This window comes from Leuresthes tenuis, unplaced genomic scaffold (genome assembly GCF_036924035.1).
Source record: "Leuresthes tenuis unplaced genomic scaffold, fLeuTen1.0.hap1 SCAF_3, whole genome shotgun sequence".
NCBI lineage: Eukaryota > Metazoa > Chordata > Actinopteri > Atheriniformes > Atherinopsidae > Leuresthes > Leuresthes tenuis.
Genome location: NW_027325357.1, coordinates 3,167,032 through 3,189,313, shown reverse-complemented (window position 1 = coordinate 3,189,313; position 22,282 = coordinate 3,167,032). Strand labels below are relative to the sequence as shown.

The window sequence follows — 22,282 nt, the reverse complement described above, 5'->3', positions numbered from 1 at the left end:
TTTGCATGGAAAACGTTGGGTGCAAAAGGGGAAAAAGATTCCTCAGTTAATAACACCGTAGTAACAGCAGAGGGCATCATGCTACAGAAGGAGGGACGTCTCTCTCTCTGTTTACACTGCAGCAGCTGAGTCTAAACACAAAGATGCTCTTCATAATTTTATATTCAGCAGCTTTGTTTGCAAGACTGGAGCTTTAGATTGAAAAATATAACAGAAATATATAGAAAATATATAGAAAACTGCTTTTGACTGCAGGTGTTATCTCACTGAAACCTTTCTGCAAATGTTTGCACACTTTATTAAATTTAAAAACTATTATAATGAGTATCTTGTATGGATGATTGTGTTTATTTCTGCAGTGATGAAAGTTTCACAAGAAACAGAAATATTAACAACAATAACAGATAAAATGGGAGATATTCGAAGAATCTTCGTTGTATTTCTTTCCTTCTTCTTTTTTCTTTTTATTTCTGCAGTGATGAAAGTTTCACAAGAAAGAGAAATATTAACAACAATAACAGATAAAATGGGAGATATTCTAAATATTTCTTTCCTTCTTTTTCCTTTAAATGAGGCACAGATTCATGCTGACCTGGAAGAACTTTCAGCAACAACTGGGACAACATAGTGGCTGCTGATGCATTTCAGACACTTCTGGAAAGCAGTCGTGCTTCATGATCATGTTTCTGGATATTCACATGTTGCCTGAACAAATGCCGGCAGGTTACGTGCACATCATATCTGAGCTGATGGACAGCTCAAGTTTGCTGTTTCAGGCTGAGAAAATAACCTTTTTCTCTGCAAGACAGAGACTTTGTGACTTTTGATTGTAGTTCATCCACCTGGAAAAGCACTGGCTGCAGCTGGAACTATAAGATCATTTTCCACATACTTATCAATATTATCCACAAAAAACAGCTAAATATGTCATAGCAAAACAACAAATTGCAAACAACTATTTTTAGAGCTGCATTGGCCCAACTGTTGGAGCTCGAATGCAAATATTTCAACGGCAGGTTGCAGAACAATGTGAGAATAGATGGTGATTGTATTAGTTTATGCAACGTCTGACCCTCTCGTCACAGGCTGGTTTGAAGAAACTCTTCAGTTTTACTCCTCTGTTGAAGTCGTTTCTTCTCATAAGGACGTGAAGTTTGTGGCCATCAAGCACAGGAACAGATGTCCCTCTTGGACAGAATGAGCTCCGGATGTCTGGATTAACCTGCAGAGGAGTTCCAGGACTCCTTCAAGCCATAAAATGAGATTTTTCCGGGTTTGTTAAAGAGATAAAAAACTTTGGGCCACATGTAGTGATGAAAGTGAACAAGCATGCTATAATTCTATATGTAACATTTCTGTAGAAAGAAAGAAAGAAAGAAAGAGACAGACAGACAGAAAGAAAGAAAGAAAGAAAGAAAGAGACAGACAGACAGAAAGAAAGAAAGAAAGAAAGAAAGAAAGAAAGAAAGAAAGAAAGAAAGAAAGAAAGAGACAGACAGAAAGAAAGAAAGAAAGAAAGAAAGAAAGAGACAGACAGACAGAAAGAAAGAAAGAAAGAAAGAAAGAAAGAAAGAAAGAGACAGACAGACAGAAAGAAAGAAAGACAGACAGAAACAAAGAAAGACAGACAGACAGAAACAAAGAAAGAAAGACAGACAGACAGAAACAAAGAAAGACAGATAGACAGACAGAAAGAAAGAAAGACAGATAGACAGACAGAAAGAAAGAAAGACAGACAGACAGACAGACAGACAGAAAGAAAGAAAGAAAGACAGACAGACAGATAGAAAGACACAAAGAAAGAAAGAAGGAAAGAAAGAAAGAAAGAAAGAAAGAAAGAAAGAAAGAAAGAAAGAAAGACAGACAGACAGACAGACAGACAGACAGGCAGAAAGAAATAGACAGACAGAAAGACAGACAGACAGACAGACAGACAGACAGACAGACAGAAACAAAGAAAGACAGATAGAAAGAAAGACAGGTAGAAAGAAGGAAAGAAAGAAATAAAGACAGAAAGAAAGACAGACAGAAAGAAACAAAGAAAGAAACAAAGACAGACAGACAGACTCATAGAAAGAAAGAAAGACAGACAGACAGACAGACAGACAGACAGACAGACAGACAGACAGACAGACAGACAGACAGACAGAAAGAAACAAAGACAGACAGACAGACAGAAGTCAGAGTTTGTGTTGATCCGGACACATTGAAGCTAATATTAACTGCATAGAAAAGCCGGTAATTTTCTCCTGATCCTGGAGCAGCTCTTTAAACACCAGTCGGCAGCTTTAACCGCCCCTGAGCAGACCGAAGTCGGTCCTCCTATAGATAGAAACAGCAGCACACGGCAGGCAGAGATAAGGACATCCTGTGTATCTGGAGGCCTCTGCTTCTCCACTCCCTGATCACAGCAGCTGCATGTTTCTGTGCTGTGAAAGGAGCCAGCTGAAGTAAATATCTGTGCACATTTCAGTTAGCAGCCAACTCATGACGTGCGCGGCATGTGCATTTGTGCCTTACTGACCTACAGCACAGTTATGCCACCACTTTAAAACTGTGTGGGTGTGTTTGTAGGCGTCTGTGTCAGCAGATCATTCACAGATATCAGCTACTGGCAAAACCAGCAGACCAAATGTAACTGAACAAAACTTGACAATTTCATCCTTCAATTTAATTCTATTTGTTAATATACAAACATTTTTATGATTGAAACCTGCAAAACATCCCAAAAAAGTGGGCATAGGAGCAATTTAAGGCTACTGATGAGGTAAAAATAAGAATTAATGAAGTTCCTCAGAGAAAGACTGGAAGGGATCTGCATATTTCTGCCTCTACAGAGCAGAATATCATTAAAGTATTCAAGGAATCTGGAGGAATTTCAGTGTAAAGGACGAGGGAGCAAGCCGAAACTGGACCCCCGTGACCTCTGACCCCTCAGACGCTGCATCAAGAACCGTCATTCATCAGCAGCTGATAGAAGCACATGGACAAGGGATTACTGTGGAAACCTTTGTCCAGCACTACAATACAGAGTTCCATTCACAAGCTTTACTGTGCAGAAAAGAAGCCTGATGTTAACCTCGTCCACTTCTCTGGGCTCGGAGGCGTCTGGGATGGACCGTCACACGGTGGAAACGTGTGCTGTGGTCAGACCCATCAGTATTCCACATCTTTGTTGGAAGAAATGGAGCAAAGAGCAAAAGCAGCATCCAGCCTGCTGTCAGCAACCAGTCCCTGCAGCCAGGCTCTGTGATGGTATGGGGTTGGATCAGGGGGCAAAGCTCATTTCCACTTCTGTGACGGCAGCATTAATGCAGAAAAGCTCACTGAGATTTTACAGCAACATATGCTGCCTTCAAGGCCACATCTTTTCCTGGGACGTCCCAGCATTGTTCAAGCAGACCATGGAAAACCACATTCTGCCACAGTCCAAAGGCCTGGCTGAGGAAGAAGAGGTACGGACAGGTGCTGGACTGGCTGCCTGCAGTCCTGACCTGTCCCCAGCAGAGAAACAACCACCCCCCCGCCCTGCTGCCTGCAGTCCTGACCTGTCCCCAGCAGAGAAACAACCACCCCCCCGCCCTGCTGCCTGCAGTCCTGACCTGTCCCCAGCAGAGAAACTTTCAGACAAAATATGTGACAAAAAGGACCCAAGACTTGTTTCTACATCTCTGGTTCGTCTCATTTGTCCTTTTGTTTCATTATCCTTCAGCTGGACACCTCGTTTTCAGAATAAGATGGAAAAAGGAACTGCTTTAAACCTCATTTCAAGTTCAGGGACTTGAGAGGGTTCGGTTTTCACAGGGCAGTCAGAGAAAGCTTTAACATAGTTCAGCGTATTCTCCCAGGCTGAACATTGCTGCCTGAAGGCCGTGTGAACCTCTAATGTGGCTGTGATAGTGTAGCATAAACATTAAACTGCCCTTTCTTTCAGATTTACATATAAGTTTGAATTCCTCCCAATCAGCGACTGAAAAGGTTTAGATTTTCCCAGATGATGGATATTTGCACTGCGCTCAGATTATGACCCACACAAATAGAAGTGAGGATTCTCCTGTCAGAATCCGCTGCTTATTTTCACAAAATGCAAGACCATCAATCAGGACAAAAAGCAACAGTGTTGGTGATGTATGTGGTCTGAGCTGGAGCCAAGTTCTTTAGTTTAAAGCTAAACATGATACTCGCCAAGCGGAGGTGGGGGAAGGGGCAGAGAAGAGAGAAGCAAAGGAGGAAGAGGAGGGGACATTTGAAGCATTTTAAGTCATAATTATGAAAAAACAGAAAATAGATGGTGAGCAACAGGAAGGGAGAGGGATGGATGAAGGGAAAAGAGGAGTTGAAGGGAATTATTGGACAATTATGAGTGTGGGAATGAAAGAAAGAGGGGTGAGACAAAGAGGATGAAGGATTAGAAGTCAGAAAAAGTCAAATTTGACAAGTGAAGAAAGTGTTCAAGAGGGAAGAGAAAAAAGCTGAGAGAAACATACTTTAAGAGCTGAGGGAAAGAAAAAAGGCAGCAAGAATCACAGAGAAAGTGGAGGTGGAGAGACGTAAAAAGGCTTAATTAGAATACCTAAAGATGTCAAAAAGAAAAGCAGATTTGAAGGGTGGGGAGGTTTGAAAGAGGAGGAGAAAAGGCACAGAAAAGGGAGTGGAGAAGCAGCTGAGAGGGAGAGAGGCAGAGCTGGAAAATAAAGGAGAGCAGAAATGAGGAGGACGAAGGCGGCGTGAGGAGAAGACGAGGCAGAACTTAACTCAGCTGCTCTGACACTGAAACCCTCTGGAGCTGCAGGACTGAACGCTATCAGGACCGAGCAGGCGGCTGCCAAGCCCACAAACACTCACACAAACACACAGAGCGGCGCTGGGTATGACTCGGCCGCTGGGGCAGTTTGCTGTTGTGGACCTGCAGTGACAGTTGGGAATAACTGGTTCTTCATCCTGCCCGGTAGGTTTAATTTGCTTTTAACTGTTGCAATGACTCAGGTGGACATGTGTTATTGCTGTTTAGTGTTTTAAAGCTTTAAACTGGCGATAGAACGGGCATTTGATAGCTTCTTTAAGAGTTAAGACCTCTATTTTGTGATTTAAATGCACAGTAGTGTACCTGCAAAGCTTGGGTCCTTTTGGCTGAACATCTCATGGGATTTCATATAAAATCCCTGTAAATTGCCAAAAAAACAGCAAATTTCACTCATGAAAAGCGTCTTTGTGGCTTTTCCTCGACTTGTTTGTTACACGGCGGCATTGGAATAAAGTTAAGGTGGTTTCAGTGGTAAAAGTGAGCAGAGAGAGTGATGGTGAGGTGCTCCTGGAACACACACACAGATCAGGGCAGGGATGCTGATTTTCCAGGATTAATGGCTCAGAGTTGCTGGGTGTTGTTGGTCTGAGCCGCAGCGTCCCTGGAGCTCAGAGTCAATCTGCTGCAGTATTACTCATATGTGTCCTGATCCCCTGTTATTGCTCAGAAACATGACTTTTTATTCCCTTTTGCGATGTTTGCCTCAGTTTATTTTCAGATATTAAGTTTCATCTCTACAGAAATGAAAAAGCAGCAACATGAGGAACTTTGGCTGAACTCAGTTCACTTTGTGCTTCAGTTTCACAGCGTTTCCCCGTCACTTCTGTATAAAACCTCTGCAATATTTCTGCATTAAAACTTTTAAAAACGACCAGGTTTTTACAGTTTGGTGCAGGCAGCACATCCTGTTTTATTGCTGGTGATGTACACTGACAGGTCAAAAACTCAAACCATTTGCTTGTGTTCTGAAAGAGGAAAAAAGATGCCTGAATGGTTGCTTTGTTTCTGTTTATTAACAACAGCAGACTGCATGAAAAACGTAAACATGCAGTACCACGGTCGGCCACTAGGGGCCAGAAACTCCTGTTTCAACAGACTTCCTTTAAATAACATTAAACTTCTCCCAAGTCAATACATTTTTACCAACAGTGATTGTGATGTTGTTATATTCACTTCTCATGAAACATTCCAGTCCACTAAGAGTTATGTAGCCAGTTTATGTTTGTGGAAACCACAATTATGCATAATGTGTGCATTTGTCACCCAAATGACACAGTTAGGTTTGTGAGGAATGTGCAAACTAAACAAGCGCTGTGGAATCATGTTGTTCTCCCTAACTTTGATCGAGATAATCAATTATCCAAACCTAACCAACCAGTTTTACGGCAGATATCAAGGAAAAGTTAAAAAAGAGGGTAAAAAAACCCAGGACAGAGAGAAATGGGGGTTAAATCTTGACAATATGATGTCATACCTCAGTTTACTCGGTGCTGGATGGAAATGAGCTGCTAACTTCAGTATTGTTGTTGATGCTGGTCCACTGACCTGAAGAGGACATGATTTATTGTCCTTAGTGGTTATTAAAACCATTGAGCTTTATCTTTACCTCTGGAAAGGAGGGTGTGATTAGTTTCGTTAGCTTGTTTTAGAAACCAGAAACTGGACTAAAAAGAAAAGAAAAGAACAAAATAAGAGGAGATGAACAGAGGATGACATCAGCTCAAACCAAGAGTCGGATCAGGGGAGTTTGTGTATGACTTCTTCTGGTGTTATTCCATTCTCAGTAGCGCCTCCTACTGTTTTAGACGAGGACCACACTGGTTATGGTTGTGTTGGCATCACAGCTCACTTGATAAATGTCGAACGCTGCAAGCAGAAAAGCAGCTTAAAAAGTACTTGTTTGTTGCTTGATGAAACCAACAGTTCTGTGACCCAGAAGTTTTTCCTCCATTCAGCCTTCAAGCTGAAGATAGAAATGGATCCCATTTGCACGACATCATCCTATCCTTTTATCTTTACCCTCCAAATCAGCGACCATGTCTTTATCTGACTTTCGCTCATTCTTTATTTGGTTGTAGTTTGTTTTCGGTCACTTTAGACACATGGAAACGGCTTTATTCTGTCATTCTATCTCACCTCACACCGCTGCCTGCCCGGAAAAGCAACATAATTCCTGTTTAAATAATGGCCAATTACCAGCAGATATTATCACAATCTCATCTCCCAGTGTTTTCTCTCCTGGAGCTGTTTCCTCCGTCCTCTCTCCTGCCTTTCGGACGGAGGTTTTGCTCTCAGAGCCAGAGCATCAGTTTCTCATGAACCCCTCAGTGAGTGCAGCTCAAGCTGCCAGAGAAAACGTCAACACAACAAGCCGGGTCACAATGCCCTCCCCTCCCTCCCCGTGTCCTTTATTCTCTTCTTCATCCCCACTGTTTCTTTCATTTCTTCTGTCCTTGGGGGTTGGAGCGGGCCAGTCCATGGTGGAGGTAACTGGCTCAGCTGTGGGCGCCATCTCTCGCTGATTAAAGCGTTTTCTGAGAGCTCAGAAAGAAAACTGTTGGAGATGCGTTTTGTTCTCCGCAGGGTGGATATCTTCCAGACTTACTGGTTTAATTCTAAATGGTTCAGACTTCTGAACAATGCTTGTATTCCTGGACTGGAAGCACACACATTATCACACCATTATGGGATTAAGAGAGTTTGCCTTTGGGGTTTAATGAAGTGTGCCAGTGTTTGTTGTCATGGTTTTATTGTCACCCAAATGCTGGATGAGTGTCATGTTTGGGGAGGGATCCTTTGCTCTTTAATAGGGTGTGTAACTGCTCCTGGAAGCAGGGATGGCAGAGGGTCGACCGTGAGGCCGTGTGATCTCTCTTTTAAGCAGATGTTGGCCGAGATGCACAGTTTTGTTCGTCAGCCAAGGAGACAGTGAAGAAGAAGAAAATCTGATTTAGATACAAAACTGTGTAATAGTGTTGATCTTCTTCAGAATTCCCTTCCAAGCAACCAGTCTTTCTTGTAATCTTTCAAGTTCTCCAGGCTTTCTGAAGGTCTTTCAAAGGTTTTCTTTGCCATTGGCTGCTTCTTCAGCTGCTTGTTCCTGTCTGTTAAGCCACTTAACTCTGACCTGTTTTTATTTAAGCATAAAAAGGTACGTAGCTCAAGGGATGAGCCAGTGTTGTGTCTGATTGTTTGAGCTTCACAGAAAGCTTGAGCCTGACCCTAAAGGTTCCTTAAAGGGGAACTCCGGTACTTTTAAACCTGTACCTTATTTCTGGCATGAAATACGTTCATCTACTCACTGAGAACAGTTTGGTGAAAGTCGGCGTCCTTCTGAAGATATTTAGATAACTGGAGATCCATATAACGGAGTGAACGGGGCTTAGAGGATGCAGCCTCTAAATAAGGCATTATCTGTCTTTATTTCACCAATACTTTAAGAAGAATGAATGAATGAACGTGTGCTATAGCTCTGTTAGCTCATAGCTGCTGTTATGTGGCTACTTGCAGCTATAGGAGAGCTAACGGAGGGATTTCTACACAGGCACTCTACTGGGACCACTTCATCCACACGCCCCCCTGCAGCACAGTTTATTCACTCCGTGCTCTGTGACAGTCGGCTAACTTCACACAGAGTTTGCTGCTGATAGTTTTGTGCAACATGGCAGGATATTTATCAGATTTTGACAATGTGGACGACACTTTTGAGTAAGATGGACGTTCTTACCGGAGTGAATGAGCTCGATGACATCATCCCAGCAGACGAGTGTGTAGAAAGCCCTCTATAAACCCCCCGATAGCCGCCAATAACAGCAACACAGCAGCTATGAGCTAACAGAGCTATAGCACACGTTCATTCATTCATTCTTCTTAAAGTATTGGTGAAATAAAGACAGATGATGCCTTATTTAGAGGCTGCATCCTCTAAGCCCCGTTCACTCCGTTATATGGATCTCCAGTTATCTAAATATCTTCTGAAGGACGCCGACTCTCACCAAACTGTTCTCAATGAGCAGATGAACGTATTTCATGCCAGAAATAAGGTCCATGTTTAAAAATACCGAAGTTCCCCTTTAACCCTCTGGAGAAGTGGTGGACCGATGGAAAAAGCAGTTTGGATCTTCTCCTGCTTCTCCACATGAGACTATTACAGTTTTTCAGCAGGACCCGATCAGCTTTTGTGCTAATTCTGCCAAACGAAAGCACCATAAAGCATTTGCTAACAAATAGAATTAAGTGTCAACCCAGGGAGGAAATCCAGAAGAGCAGATGGAAGTACTACACTGAGGCTGATTAACTACAGCACAGTGACATGTTAAATTCTTTCCAGAAATATTTTTGGATGAGATAGAACAACTTTATGCCAGAAGAAGAATCTGTGAATCCATCCAGGGCTTCTGTTTTATCCTCTGACAAACTGGCTGGTAAGAAAATTAACTTGTGACGAAGATTAATCATTCTGGCTGTCTACAAAAAAAGAAGAAAGAAAGAAATTTGCACCACTTCAGATGCAATATATCAATTTATTATAAGCTTTTATAGGCATTAATAAAGGATAAATAACCAGGAGAAAATTAAATGTATCTGTAGTGTTGAGCCTGAACAGAAAATCTCTGAAAGTATTAAAGGGGGTTTATTTATTTATTTATTCATTTCATCAGTATGCTGCACTTGAATGTTTTGGCTCTCTCTAGCTGCTCTGTGTTGTTTTTGGCCTTGAACTCACCGCACACTTCCCACCAAGCACTGAACAGCACACCTGGAGCCTCAGCAGCTACAAAACAGGACAGAAACACCCCAAAAAAAAGCAGAACTGAAGAGTCGAAGGGGAAGGGTGGAACATTTTTATGTAGTGTTGTGAAAAAGAAAGTGAACCATCTTTCAATTCTCTGATTTTTTGTATCAGCACCAAATGTGAAAGTCATGTGTTCCTTATCAGGCTAAATTTCACTAAATTCAACCTCAGATGAACAACAACACATGACATGTTACACTGAGTCATGATTTACTGAACAAAAACTGAGACAAAACACAGAAGCAGTAGGTGAGAAACTAAGTGAACCCCTGATCCAGCAGCTTCAGCAGCAGTGAGCTGCAGTGATGGTTTCCTGTGGGACGTTATCAGTCTCTCTCATGGTTCTGGAGGAATCTCGGCCACTCTTCTCTCCAGCGCTGCTTCAGCTCATTGAGGTTTGCAGCATTGGTTTCTGCACAGCTCTCTTCAGGTCCCACCACAGCATTTCAGTCAGGCTGAGGTCTGGACTCTGACTGGACCATTGCAACACCTTGATTCTTTTCTTTTTCACACATTCTGCTGTAGATCTGCTGCTGTGTTTGGGATCTTTGTCCTGTTGATGAGCCAGTTTCAGCCCAGCTTTAGCTGTGGGACAGATGGCCTCACATCTGACTCTAGAATACTTTGGTATCCAGAGGAGTTCATGGTGGACTCAATGACTGCAAGGTGCCCAGGTCCTGTGGCTGCAGAACCAGCCCAGATCATCAGCCCTCCACCACCGTGCTTGACAGCTGGTATGAGGTGTTTGTGCTGATATGCTGTGTTTGGTTTCCTCCAAACGTGCTGCTGTGCATTATGACCAAACATCTCCACTTTGCTCTGGTCTGTCCAAAGGACATTGTTCCAGAAGTCTTGAGCTTTGTTCAGATGCAGCTTTGCAAACCTAAGCTGTGCTGCCATGTTCTTTTTAGAGAGAAGAGGCTTTCTCCTGCAGCCCTTCCAAACAAGCCATCCTTGTTCAGTCTTTTTCTAACTGTGCTGTCATGACCTTTAACCTTTAACATGCTAACTGAGGCCTGTAGAGTCTGAGATGTAGCTCTGGGCTTTTTCACCTTGGGGTGACCTTTAACCTTTAACATGCTAACTGAGGCCTGTAGAGTCTGAGATGTAGCTCTGGGCTTTTTCACCTTGGGGTCACCTTTAACCTTTAACATGCTAACTGAGGCCTGTAGAGTCTGAGATGTAGCTCTGGGCTTCTTCACCTTGGGGTGAACTTGCTGGGACGTCCACTCCTTGGAAGATTGACAGCTGTCCTGAATGTTTTCCACTTGTGAATAATCTTTCTCTCTGTAGAATGATGGACTCCAGATAGTTTGGAAATGGCCTTATAACCCTTCCCAGATTGATTGCTTCTCTAAGATCATTGCTGATGCCTGTCCTCCTTGGCATTGTGCTAACATGTGTAATTCACCACGTTTTGCTGCTCATTGAAGTTGTATTTACCTCATTTTAAGACCTTCTAAGGGCCAGAAGACTTTTAATATGTCCTGATAAGTGAAACTTTGGAATTGAAACAGAGGATGACTGTGAGTCCTTGAGTAAAGTTTACAAATCTATCCTAAATGTACTCAACATCTCCGCTGCAGGGCTGGCAGCTTTAGCGGTCACACTTGAATAATTTGTACTCTGTATAAACCACAAATGGGAAGAGCGAGGCAAACCATTTCATCTTGTTTCCAGTCTTTATTCAAAGCTAAGCTGTCTGTCTTTAGGTTGCAGATTTGTATCTAATGTAGCTAGAAAAGTGATTTCAATCATCTAAATCTCTGTCAACGTGTTACCACTAAACGGGGGACAGGAAGAGGACGTGATTCCTTAAAATCAGAGTTCAATTTATTAGCTAAAGCTTATCTGATGAAATTTCAACCCTAAGTGGTTTCTAACTGTAAGACAACTCAGAGATCTTCAAGAACATCAAGCTGTTCACAAAGAGCTTGTTTACAATCATACATCAATAATTTAAATGTTGAATTATTTGGTCATTTTCTAAAAAAAAGGTTCAGTTCTCCTCTTCAAACAAAATATAATTGAAAGCCATTGTTAAGAACTAAAATGTACTTTGGGTTAAAGGGAATAAATTCTGCCCAAGAGTAGGAGTGATTCGTTTTCCAAATGATGGAGAACAGATTTTTGAAAGGAAACATTTGCAATCTTCCACGACTGCACAAATCATTAATTTTTTCATTGTCATACATAAAGGGGCTTTTGTACCAGGATCTTAAGGAAAAGGCTCCTTTCAGTCCAACCGGAGTTAAATAAAGTCAAAAGCACAACAAATATTTCTAAATTGTTCTGCTTCAGGATAATTTAGTTCACATTTTTTCACCTCCTTAAACTTGGCTGTTGATATTTTGAAGAAAAAGTCTATTAAAACAATGTTAAGTCCTTTTAATCAGCTTTATTTTACATCTTACTGAACACTGATGGCCCACTGTGGATCATTTTAACTGCTCAAAAACCACTGAGCAGTTTGTTTTGGCTCCCTCCTGAATTTTCTGTCACAATTAACTGCACTGTGCTGACTAATAAAGCAAGAATGCTGTAAAAACCTGAGCAATATGCTCAATTTATGATCCTCAGCTTTGTAGTTTATTATATTTCTTACAAACAGAAAAAGACAGACTTCTGTTGCGGATCTTATTCAGCAGTTTTATTTTTCCACCAGTTTAAGAAGATGTTAAAATGATTAACAGGTCAAAACAAACATGATTCTGCAGTGGACTGAGATCCAAGTGAAAAACTGTCCTGTGGGCCGACGAATCAGAGGCTGAAAAGTCTTCAGGAAACCATCGACTACATCGATGCCTCATTAGCAGGCTGGTGCAGAACTTAATCTTTTGAAGAGATCCATTTCATCTGAATCAGGTGTGTTGAAGCAGGGAAACATCTAAAACCTGCAGGACAGCGGCCCTCGAGGACCGGATGTGGGAATCTCTGCCATAGATCATGCAAGCGATCGCTAGTTCATGTCTTAAAGGGGAACTCCGGTATTTTTAAACCTGGACCTTATTTCTGGCATGAAATACGTTCATCTACTCACTGAGAACAGTTTGGTGAAAGTCGGCGTCCTTCGGAAGCTATTTAGATAACTCGAGATCCATATAACGGAGTGAACGGGGCTTAGAGGATGCAGCCTCTAAATAAGGCATTATCTGTCTTTATTTCACCAATACTTTAAGAAGAATGAATGAATGAACGTGTGCTATAGCTCTGTTAGCTCAGAGCTGCTGTTATGTGGCTACTTGCAGCTATAGGAGAGCTAACGGAGGGATTTCTACACAGGCACTCTACTGGGACCACTTCATCCACACGCCCCCCTGCAGCACAGTTTATTCACTCCGTGCTCTGTGACAGTCGGCTAACTTCACACAGAGTTTGCTGCTGATAGTTTTGTGCAACATGGCAGGATATTTATCAGATTTTGACAATGTGAACGACAACTTTGAGTAAGATGGACGTTCTTATCGGAGTGAATAAACTGTGCTGCAACCATGCGTGTGGATGTATGTTTCACATATTGCAGACATCAAATGCACAAATTGACATTTTTCAAAATAATGTAGGAAGTTGGAATTAATTGCAAATCATTACTTTCTGTTTTTACTCCCTTTTTATGGAAGGAGGGTTCCAGTGGAGGAATATATCTAAAAACACTCAGTGGGTCTCCATGATGAGATTAACTGGATTACAGCTACAGTTGGGTTCTGCTCCTTATCTGAGGGTAATTATCCTTGGATATATGGCGGTGAATGAATGGAATCACTGGCACAAAGCATGTCATACCCCGGTACGATAGGTGGCGCTGTCCCCATTTCAGCTATCGCTAATAGAGCCACTTCCTGTTGACGTCTTCACCGCCAACAATAACAAACTCAGGCATTCAGAAAGATGGTGAACGCAGAGCGAGATGAAGCTGCGTCCCTCTCCATCTGTGATGAGCTGGTTATGGCACAGACGATGCACAACGGCGCATTCTCCATCGCGTTGTTTGTTTCTTTCTGACAACAACAGGAATATCGTCTCCTTCCACTTCCGGGTGACGATCGCGGGAAAAAATCTGGAGCATGAGCAGAACGCTCGATCCGATCCGCTGTCGTCTACATTTGGATCGAGTTATCTCGGGTCTTAACCCGATCCGATCTGTTTTTCTGTCAGATTAAGGCATCTACATGAGCTGAATAACTCAGTTTTATTGTAATTTAGCCATTATTAATCCGATCCGATGGCGCTCATGTAACCGCACTGAAGATGTGTTTCATAGTTAGATTAAAGGAAATTTATCACCACCGCACACAGATGATAGTTTTACCCATCATTAAATGGACCAGAAAGCTCCTTCGGTAATCACTGCAACTGTTACAGAAACAGAAACAACCTTCTTGACCTCTTTAAAAATCTAACTGTAGATTAAACAGAGCTGGAAGACCCATTCTGACATTTACCACAAGCCAAGTTTTATTGTTTCATCAGTTAAATGTGTTTTGTGAGTGTAAATAAAAACTTAAAAGAGCAGTTTTACTTTATTTTTTTAAAATATTCATTCCTAAACTGCATTTTTATGTTAAACTATTTTACTTTGTAAGAATTTCAGCTTCCCAGAATATTTTCCATAAAGCCTAACGAGGCAAATTTTATGATTTTCAGCAGCTGTAGTTATAATTCCTCTGGTTTTCTCTCATTTTTATGCGCTTTAATTTACAGAAAGCCTCCACTGCACAGCATCGAGCCGTAAAATGACACAAACCCCATAATGGTCGTCTGCGATCTTAAGCAAAGTGCTGAACAAGGCTCACATTGTACACAGAGCGGCAGCTCGGGTGCTGCTGCTGCCATAAATCTGCCTCAGAAATTCATGAAGAATGAATGAATGAGCACAGATCCAATGATTTTCTAACCGAAAGCTGATGAAGAAACGTGTGAACTTCTTATTCCTGCTGAATGGTTCCAGAGCAGATCCACACTACTGTTGGAATATTCCTCAGTAAGTAACTAACAGGCTGAGACATCGGCTGCTTTAACTGGAGAAACATGTCGTTCATCTGGACTTTTACAAGTTAACGCGATCATCTGCACAGGGCTTTATCTGCCTCCTCTGTTCCCAGCACTAAACCCACTCACCTGAATGCTTCCGCCCTGCTTTAGTTTCCAGAGAACTTCTGGAAGTTCGGTGCGTTTTGCATGGATGTTTCCAGCGTAGGTGTGTGCATGTGGGCCCTTGCTTGAGAAGTTCTGTACTCAAGATGCTCACCTCACAGGTCAAATAGCACCATCAGCTATAGTTTGATGTACTGTATTATTTATTATGCTCTTAAATTATTAATATTCAGTCATCAGAATGCGAGGAACACTTTATGGCTGCAGCTGGTCGAGGTTCAACTGCTTATTCTTTATATATTGCTGTTACAGTGTAGCGCAGTGGTTCCTGACTCCGAGATTTGGAGCCTCCGGAGTCTCATAATAAATCTGGGGCCTCATGAGATCATAATGGGGGTCGTAAACATTCAGACTTGTTTCTATTTCACCACTTCATGGAGGTGGAAACAACTCAGGGCCAAAAGGTTTCATTGTGCGGAATTTTGTAAATTTGTCCATATATTTTTAAATGGGAAGGAAATGAGGATCATCACAATCTGCAGAGACAAATCTAACTCCTGCTTCAGAAAAGGTATTTTCAGAAAGCAGCTGTATCATAACCGTATCTGAACAGATGGCCGCGCACAACCCAGCAACAACCGGTGCAAAATGTAAGGATTTTACGACCCACTAGCATCTTTTGCTATCATTTTACACAACAAATTAGTGCATTATCTAATTAATAACCTACACCCACAAGCACATATTTGAATTTCTTTAGATGTGTAAATTAAAAGTTATGAAGTGGGCTTTGAGAAAAAAAAATAAACGACTAAAACTGTGAAATCCAGCTTTCATTTCAGTCACTTTCTGTCAGCAATGTGGCTACAAAGAACTCCTTTAAATACTTTAAATCTTGCTTCTGTTTAAATGATTTTTGGTACAATTGTTTCCTCAGAGCTTCTTTAAAGAAAAGACAGAGAACAAGAGGGTAAATAGTTAATTCATTTCATTGCAGAGACATTTATCCTCTGACACAAACACACGTGTTACATGTTCAGCAGGACCTCACACAACACAGGAAACAATCCACACTTCTGTCCAAGCTTTGAGCTCAAACTGTGGAGAGTTCATCCAGGCTTATAAACAGAGATCTAAAAGCCCCACGGGTCCAATTTGACACCACGCTGGCGTCCAGCCGGGGTCAGAGGTCAAACCTGCGCTCTGATCCCTGACAGGTTAGCGGAGGCTGTTTAACGACACGTACCAGGTTAAACATGAGGATCAGCGTCCTGCTCCGAGGGATTAAAATGCAATCCTTCAGGTTTTAGACACATCCGAGATCACAGATTTCTATTTACCTAAAAGTTCAAACGTTTTGTTTCATCGAGCAGCTCCACATCAACATAATGCCCATAATATCCCATACATTCATGTTCGTGCTTTATCGTTTTCCAGCATGCGCCTCGTTCCCCTGATAGAGGCCTGCAGATTCTTCTGGTCTCTGCTGATAGGAGAAAACGTCGTCCTCCGTGCTCTCAGGCGGATTAACCGACACAACGCAACTGACCTGAGACCTGTTCCACGACAGCAAAGTGTTCACTATCCTCAGCGTATCTTAGCACAGTCTCTGCATCACTAAGAGGGGGGTGTGGACCAGAAATGACTGCAAGCCTTCATACTTGTGTCCCGGATGAGTGAATCTCAACACTTTCGTGAATAATTGCTCTATTTGAAACATTCTCAACTTCTACTTCTACTTCTACTCCTGCCATCTGACCAGAAACTGCATCCATTTTGGTTTATGAATCGACTTCTTGCCCCAAACACAACGTTTCACCTGTGGCACAGCTCCTCATTCTGGAAGCTCACTAAATATATCTTCTTTCTGGTCTTTCCTTCATCATTGCCAGAATTTTGGCATCAAGAGAAGATGCATTTGCAGGACAGTGGCAGCTGGGTGGCTTATTAAAGGGACCTTATTTCTGGCATGAATTACGTTCATCTACTCACCGAGAACAGTTTGGTGAAAGTCAGCGTCCTTCGGAAGATATTTAGATTCCTCCAGATCCATATAACGGAGTGAACGGGGCTTAGAGGATGCAGCCTCTAAATAAGGCATTATCTGTCTTTATTTCACCAATACTTTAAGAAGAATGAATGAATGAACGTGTGCTATAGCTCTGTTAGCTCATAGCTGCTGTGTTGTTGTTATTGGCGGCTATCGGGGGGCTTATCGAGGGCTTTCTACACAATCGTCTGTTGGGATGACATCATCAACTCCCGCCTGCAGCACAGCTCATTCACTCCGGTAAGAACGTCCATCTTACTCAAAGTCATCGTTCATATCGTCAAAATCTGATAAATATCCTGCCAAGTTGCACAAAACTATCAGCAACAAACTCTGTGTGAAGTTAGCCGACTGTCACAGAGCACGGAGTGAATAAACTGTGCTGCAGGGGGGCGTGTGGATGAAGTGGTCCCAGTAGAGTGCCTGTGTAGAAATCCCTCCGTTAGCTCTCCTATAGCTGCAAGTAGCCACATAACAGAGCTATGAGCTAACAGAGCTATAGCACACGTTCATTCATTCATTCTTCTTAAAGTATTGGTGAAATAAAGACAGATAATGCCTTATTTAGAGGCTGCATCCTCTAAGCCCCGTTCACTCCGTTATATGGATCTTGAGGAATCTAAATATCTTACGAGGGACGCCGACTTTCACCAAACTGTTCTCGGTGAGTAGATGAACGTATTTCATGCCAGAAATAAGGTCCAGGTTTAAAAATACCGGAGTTCCCCTTTAATTCAGTTTTTATGACATCGGTGGTGGGGTCATATTTATTTGGGGGACCTAATGTATTCTCTAACTTCTACAATGAGTTTCACAGTGAATCTTTGAATCTGCTGGATAACCATGTGTTTGGATGACACGTCTGTTCTCACCAGCTTCTGAAAACATCTGGTTTTTGCTTGAACTGCTGAGGAGAAAAGACGGTGCTGAAAGCAGCTGACCCCGGTGAAACGTCTCTTTTCTGCGGCATGACTGAAATACACAGATCGCAGCTGATCGTCTCAGCTTAAACACATCACAAGAGTTGTTTTAAGTTCGGATTTTCTGAGCCGGGATGCCTCCTGTGAGTGAAGCTAAATGCTTGTAGCCTCGGGGGGCAGAGTAAGACTTTCCATTTCACACTTGGGTGAAGGTTCAGATTGGCCAAGCTCATACCACAGGGCTCTTTCAATGGCTCACATGCCAAGTGAAGTAGATCGTGTGAAATGTAAGTCCTTGTACCCTGTGTGGCTTCCCTTTCTGCATTTAATTCTTTTGAGATGAGTTGCACAATGTTTTCCTTCACAGCGCCCACAGAGCTGTGTCATGAGTGCATGTATATTTAACTCTGGATCCTACCAGTAATGCCGGTTTTTAACTCGGATTTTCCTAATTTTTCTCCAAGCAGATGTGAGTCTTCTCTTCATACTGTTCCACATAAACTGAGCGCAGTCTTATTTTTCTCATGTCAGGTTTGTGTCACCGGCAGCAGTGCTGCAAAGCAGTGTCTTGGCCACTGGACAGAACATTATGCAGACTGCAGGGTTAAAGGAAGTTGAAAAGAGTTGTTTTAGGTCTGAATATAAACTAGAGAATTCCCAAACCCTGATTTCTTTACATAATCACCTGCAGTGCATGGATTCGAGGTGGCAGTTTATGAGCTCCAGCTGCTGCCAAATGGTATTGTTCTGCATGTAGATTGAAATTTAGGGATGATTTCTATCCTTCAGGACCCTTCATACTATCTTGAAGTGGATGAAGTGGACTCAAATGTGAGCTGGAGGCAGGCAGATGAGAATGAAAGATAAACTTTATTCTAAAAAAAACAAAGACACCGCAGTAACAGGAAAACCCAAACAGCAAAAGATCCAACAAACAGACACTAAACCTGGATTTGGAACAAGGCTTGACATAAAAACACAATGCTGAGGATCTGGCACTGAACAGAGGGAGCTAATGACAAACTAAAGGCAGGTGTGGTGATTAGATGATTGAATCCAGGTGAACAGAGAGAGCAGAAAGAAAAAAACACCTGAAAAAGCCTAAAATACAGGAACAGAGTGAGCAATAAATCAAAAATACACAGAAAAAAGAAAACCCAGCATGAACTCAGCCAAGCCTGACACAGAAAACATGAAAATCTGACATCTTTTCATGAGTAAATTCTTCAGAATAACATTAGATGCTCAATTTTCTGTGTGTGTTTTCGAGTGTGTGTCTGTTTTGGAAGAGAAGTTTTCTTCAGCCTCGCTCCTTACAGGACTTCTGGTTATAAAATACAGGTTCCCTCCATGACGCTTCTTTTATTGAGCATATGTGAGGAAACCTGCTACAGAACCGGACTGACTGCATGTTTTATTGAGCTCATACATTATGTTTGTACTCTTGTGTGTTTCTGTTCACCTTTTATTCCCATAAACTTACATTTGGAACTCCTGACAATGTGTTACAATAATAACAATTTCTTCAAAAAGGATCCAAATAGATATGATGATGATTTACAAAGACTCAATTAGACTTTATGTCAAAAGGGTTAGGGTTAGGGTTAGCAGAATTAAAGCAGCTCTAGAGAAGTTTGTTATGTGGCTACTTGCAGCTATAGGAGAGCTAACGGAGGGATTTCTACACAGGCACTCTACTGGGACCACTTCATCCACACGCCCCCCTGCAGCACAGCTTATTCACTCCGGTAAGAACGTCCATCTTACTCAAAGTCGTCGTCCACGTCGTCAAAATCTGATAAATATCCTGCCATGTTGCACAAAACTATCAGCAGCAAACTCTGTGTGAAGTTAGCCGACTGTCACAGAGCACGGAGTGAATAAACTGTGCTGCAGGGGGGCGTGTGGATGAAGTGGTCCCAGTAGACGAGTGTGTAGAAAGACCTCTGATAGCCCCCAATAACAACAACACAGCAGCTATGTGCTAACAGAGCTATAGCACACGTTCATTCATTCATTCTTCTTAAAGTATTGGTGAAATAAAGACAGATAATGCCTTATTTAGAGGCTGCATCGTTCCCCTTTAACTCAGTTTTTATGACATTGGTGGTGGGGTCATATTTATTTGGGGGACCTAATGTATTCTCTAACTTCTACAATGAGTTTCATAGTGAATCTTTCAATCTGCTGGATAACCATGTGTTTGGATGACACGTCTGTTCTCACCAGCTTCTGAAAACATCTGTTTTTTGCTTGAACTGCTGAGGAGAAACGAGGGTTAGGGTTAGGGTTAGGGTTGAACCCATACTTTAAGAAGAATGAATGAATGAACGTGTGCTATAGCTCTGTTAGCTCATAGCTGCTGTTATGTGGCTACTTGCAGCTATAGGAGAGCTAACGGAGGGATTTCTACACAGGCACTCTACTGGGACCACTTTATCCACATGCCCCCCTGCAGCACAGTTTATTCACTCCGTGCTCTGTGACAGTCGGCTAACTTCACACAGAGTTTGCTGCTGATAGTTTTGTGCAACATGGCAGGATATTTATCAGATTTTGACAACATGAACGACGACTTTGAGTAAGATGGACGTTCTTACCGGAGTGAATGAGCTGTGCTGCAGGGGGGCGTGTGGATGAAGTGGTCCCAGTAGAGTGCCTGTGTAGAAATCCCTCCGTTAGCTCTCCTATAGCTGCAAGTAGCCACATAACAGCAGCTATGAGCTAACAGAGCTATAGCACACGTTCATTCATTCATTCTTCTTAGAGTATTGGTAAAATAAAGACAGATAATGCCTTATTTAGAGGCTGCATCCTCTAAGCCCCGTTCACTCCGTTATATGGATATACACCAATCAGGAGTTATCTAAATAGCTTCCGAAAGACGCCAACTTTCGCTCTGTGACTGTTCTCTGTGAGTAGATGAAAGTATTTCATGCCAGAAATAAGGCCTAGGTTTAAAAATACAGAAGTTCCCCTTTAAGTGCCACCCACCACTTAAGAATAATAAGAAAAAGACAATGAAGACCACCTAATTTCACAATTTGTGCATACCTGAGGCCTCCACTCGACTCCTCTATTTGCAGCTTAGTGCCTTCCACCAGAGGCAAGCTGAATATGTGAGGTGAGACATCCATGCTTTATTTTTTTTAACCAAAATCAACTAAATAAGGACATGTGAAACAACTGCATCCTTTGTTTAACTGCAGCTTAACACCGTCCCTGTCAGAGGAGCATTAAATCTATTCCTGAAAAAGTAGAAAATGACCTTTAATTAATTTGAAAGTGTGGAATTAATGTGGCAAGCCTCCTTCAGATGCCACAGCTTGCCACAAAAACAGGATACACGGTTTTATCCTCACCTATAGAGAACTTTAGAACTTCAAAATGTTTAGCTGTGTGTGATTTCTGGGCCACAAACAGGAGGATGGAGGAAAGACGAGACTGAAATGACATTAACCTCCAACAGCGTCACATCTCTGCTTTATATAAATCACACACAGATCATTACAACATGACTTGTATTTAAAGGCTCATGCGACAAGCCGACAAAATAGTTTGTGGGAAGGATTTTATTTACTGATCGTATCCTTTCAATATTCCATCATTTTCTATTAGAATTAGAATAATTTGCAACTCTTTGACTGCACAACAGCTTGTGTGTTTGGGATGATGAACAACAGATAAATCCAGTCAATAAAACTGATAATAAAAGCTTGAAAGGTTCAGCTCAGACTGATATCTGGCTCTCGTGATCATTCCCCTCACAGCTTTTCCTGGTTGGGATTCACTGGTTGTCAGCTGACAAAGATCAACACATAATTAGACACCTAACGGGCCACCTGCTCTCTATAAGAGGCTCGGCACACTTTTGCTGCTGCACAGCAAGCAGTGCAGCTAAAGACAAGAGTTACAGACAGAAAACGCCTTCATAACTGACCCTAATTTCATAATTTGCCATCTCTGATTAAAAAAATCCTCACATTAAGAACATATGTTTGGAAGTAAACGCAGATTACGATTCTGTTTCTTACATTTTCAGTTTAGAATTAGATTGTGGCTGTAAATCATTTCTAAAAGTCACCAAAACATTGTGACATATCGCAGCTTTCAGTACAAACTCCAGGTGAACCTCCAGCCAAGCCTCAGGCCTCAAATGAAACATCTGCCGTTAGCATCTTCCAAGTTGTGCCTTAAATCAGCCTGATGCCTGCAGCACATGGACAGATAAAACTCTTAGAGACATTAGACTCAAGACACTGAAAGGAGTCGTCTGTGGGCCTCGGTTGCTGGTGTGGTAAATCTATTAGAGTAAATCTTTTAGCTAACATCTGTGGGGTTTAGCTCCAGCACTTAAAGTCCATTTGCCCAACTGAACATCCTTGACTACTGTTGTCATGTCACAGCCCCTCCATGAGAGATGCAAAGCAGGGCAGTGAAGGACAAACATGAGCTCCAGAGCTGTAATTTTACAGCTGCATCATCAAACCGGGTCTTTTAATGCACAGTATGGCATTAAAGTTGTTCGTGACAACATTTAATTCAGTTTACATTGTGGGTTTAACGTGTCACACCCCTTTTCAGACGAGGCAGAAGACTTCTGTCATAAATACCGTACT

General features: G+C 42.0%; 1 protein-coding gene across 1 annotated transcript in view; it reads left to right on the top strand.

Annotated features, from left to right (window-relative positions):
* The first annotated feature begins 4,704 nt into the window (after window positions 1-4,704).
* Window positions 4,705-22,282, top strand: part of ripor3 (RIPOR family member 3) — a 68,069-nt gene continuing 50,491 nt past the window's right edge. Inside the window, exon 1 of the mRNA XM_072381445.1 lies at window positions 4,705-4,948. The gene's annotated coding sequence lies outside the window, so the exon portion shown is untranslated. The remainder of the gene's footprint in view (window positions 4,949-22,282) is intronic.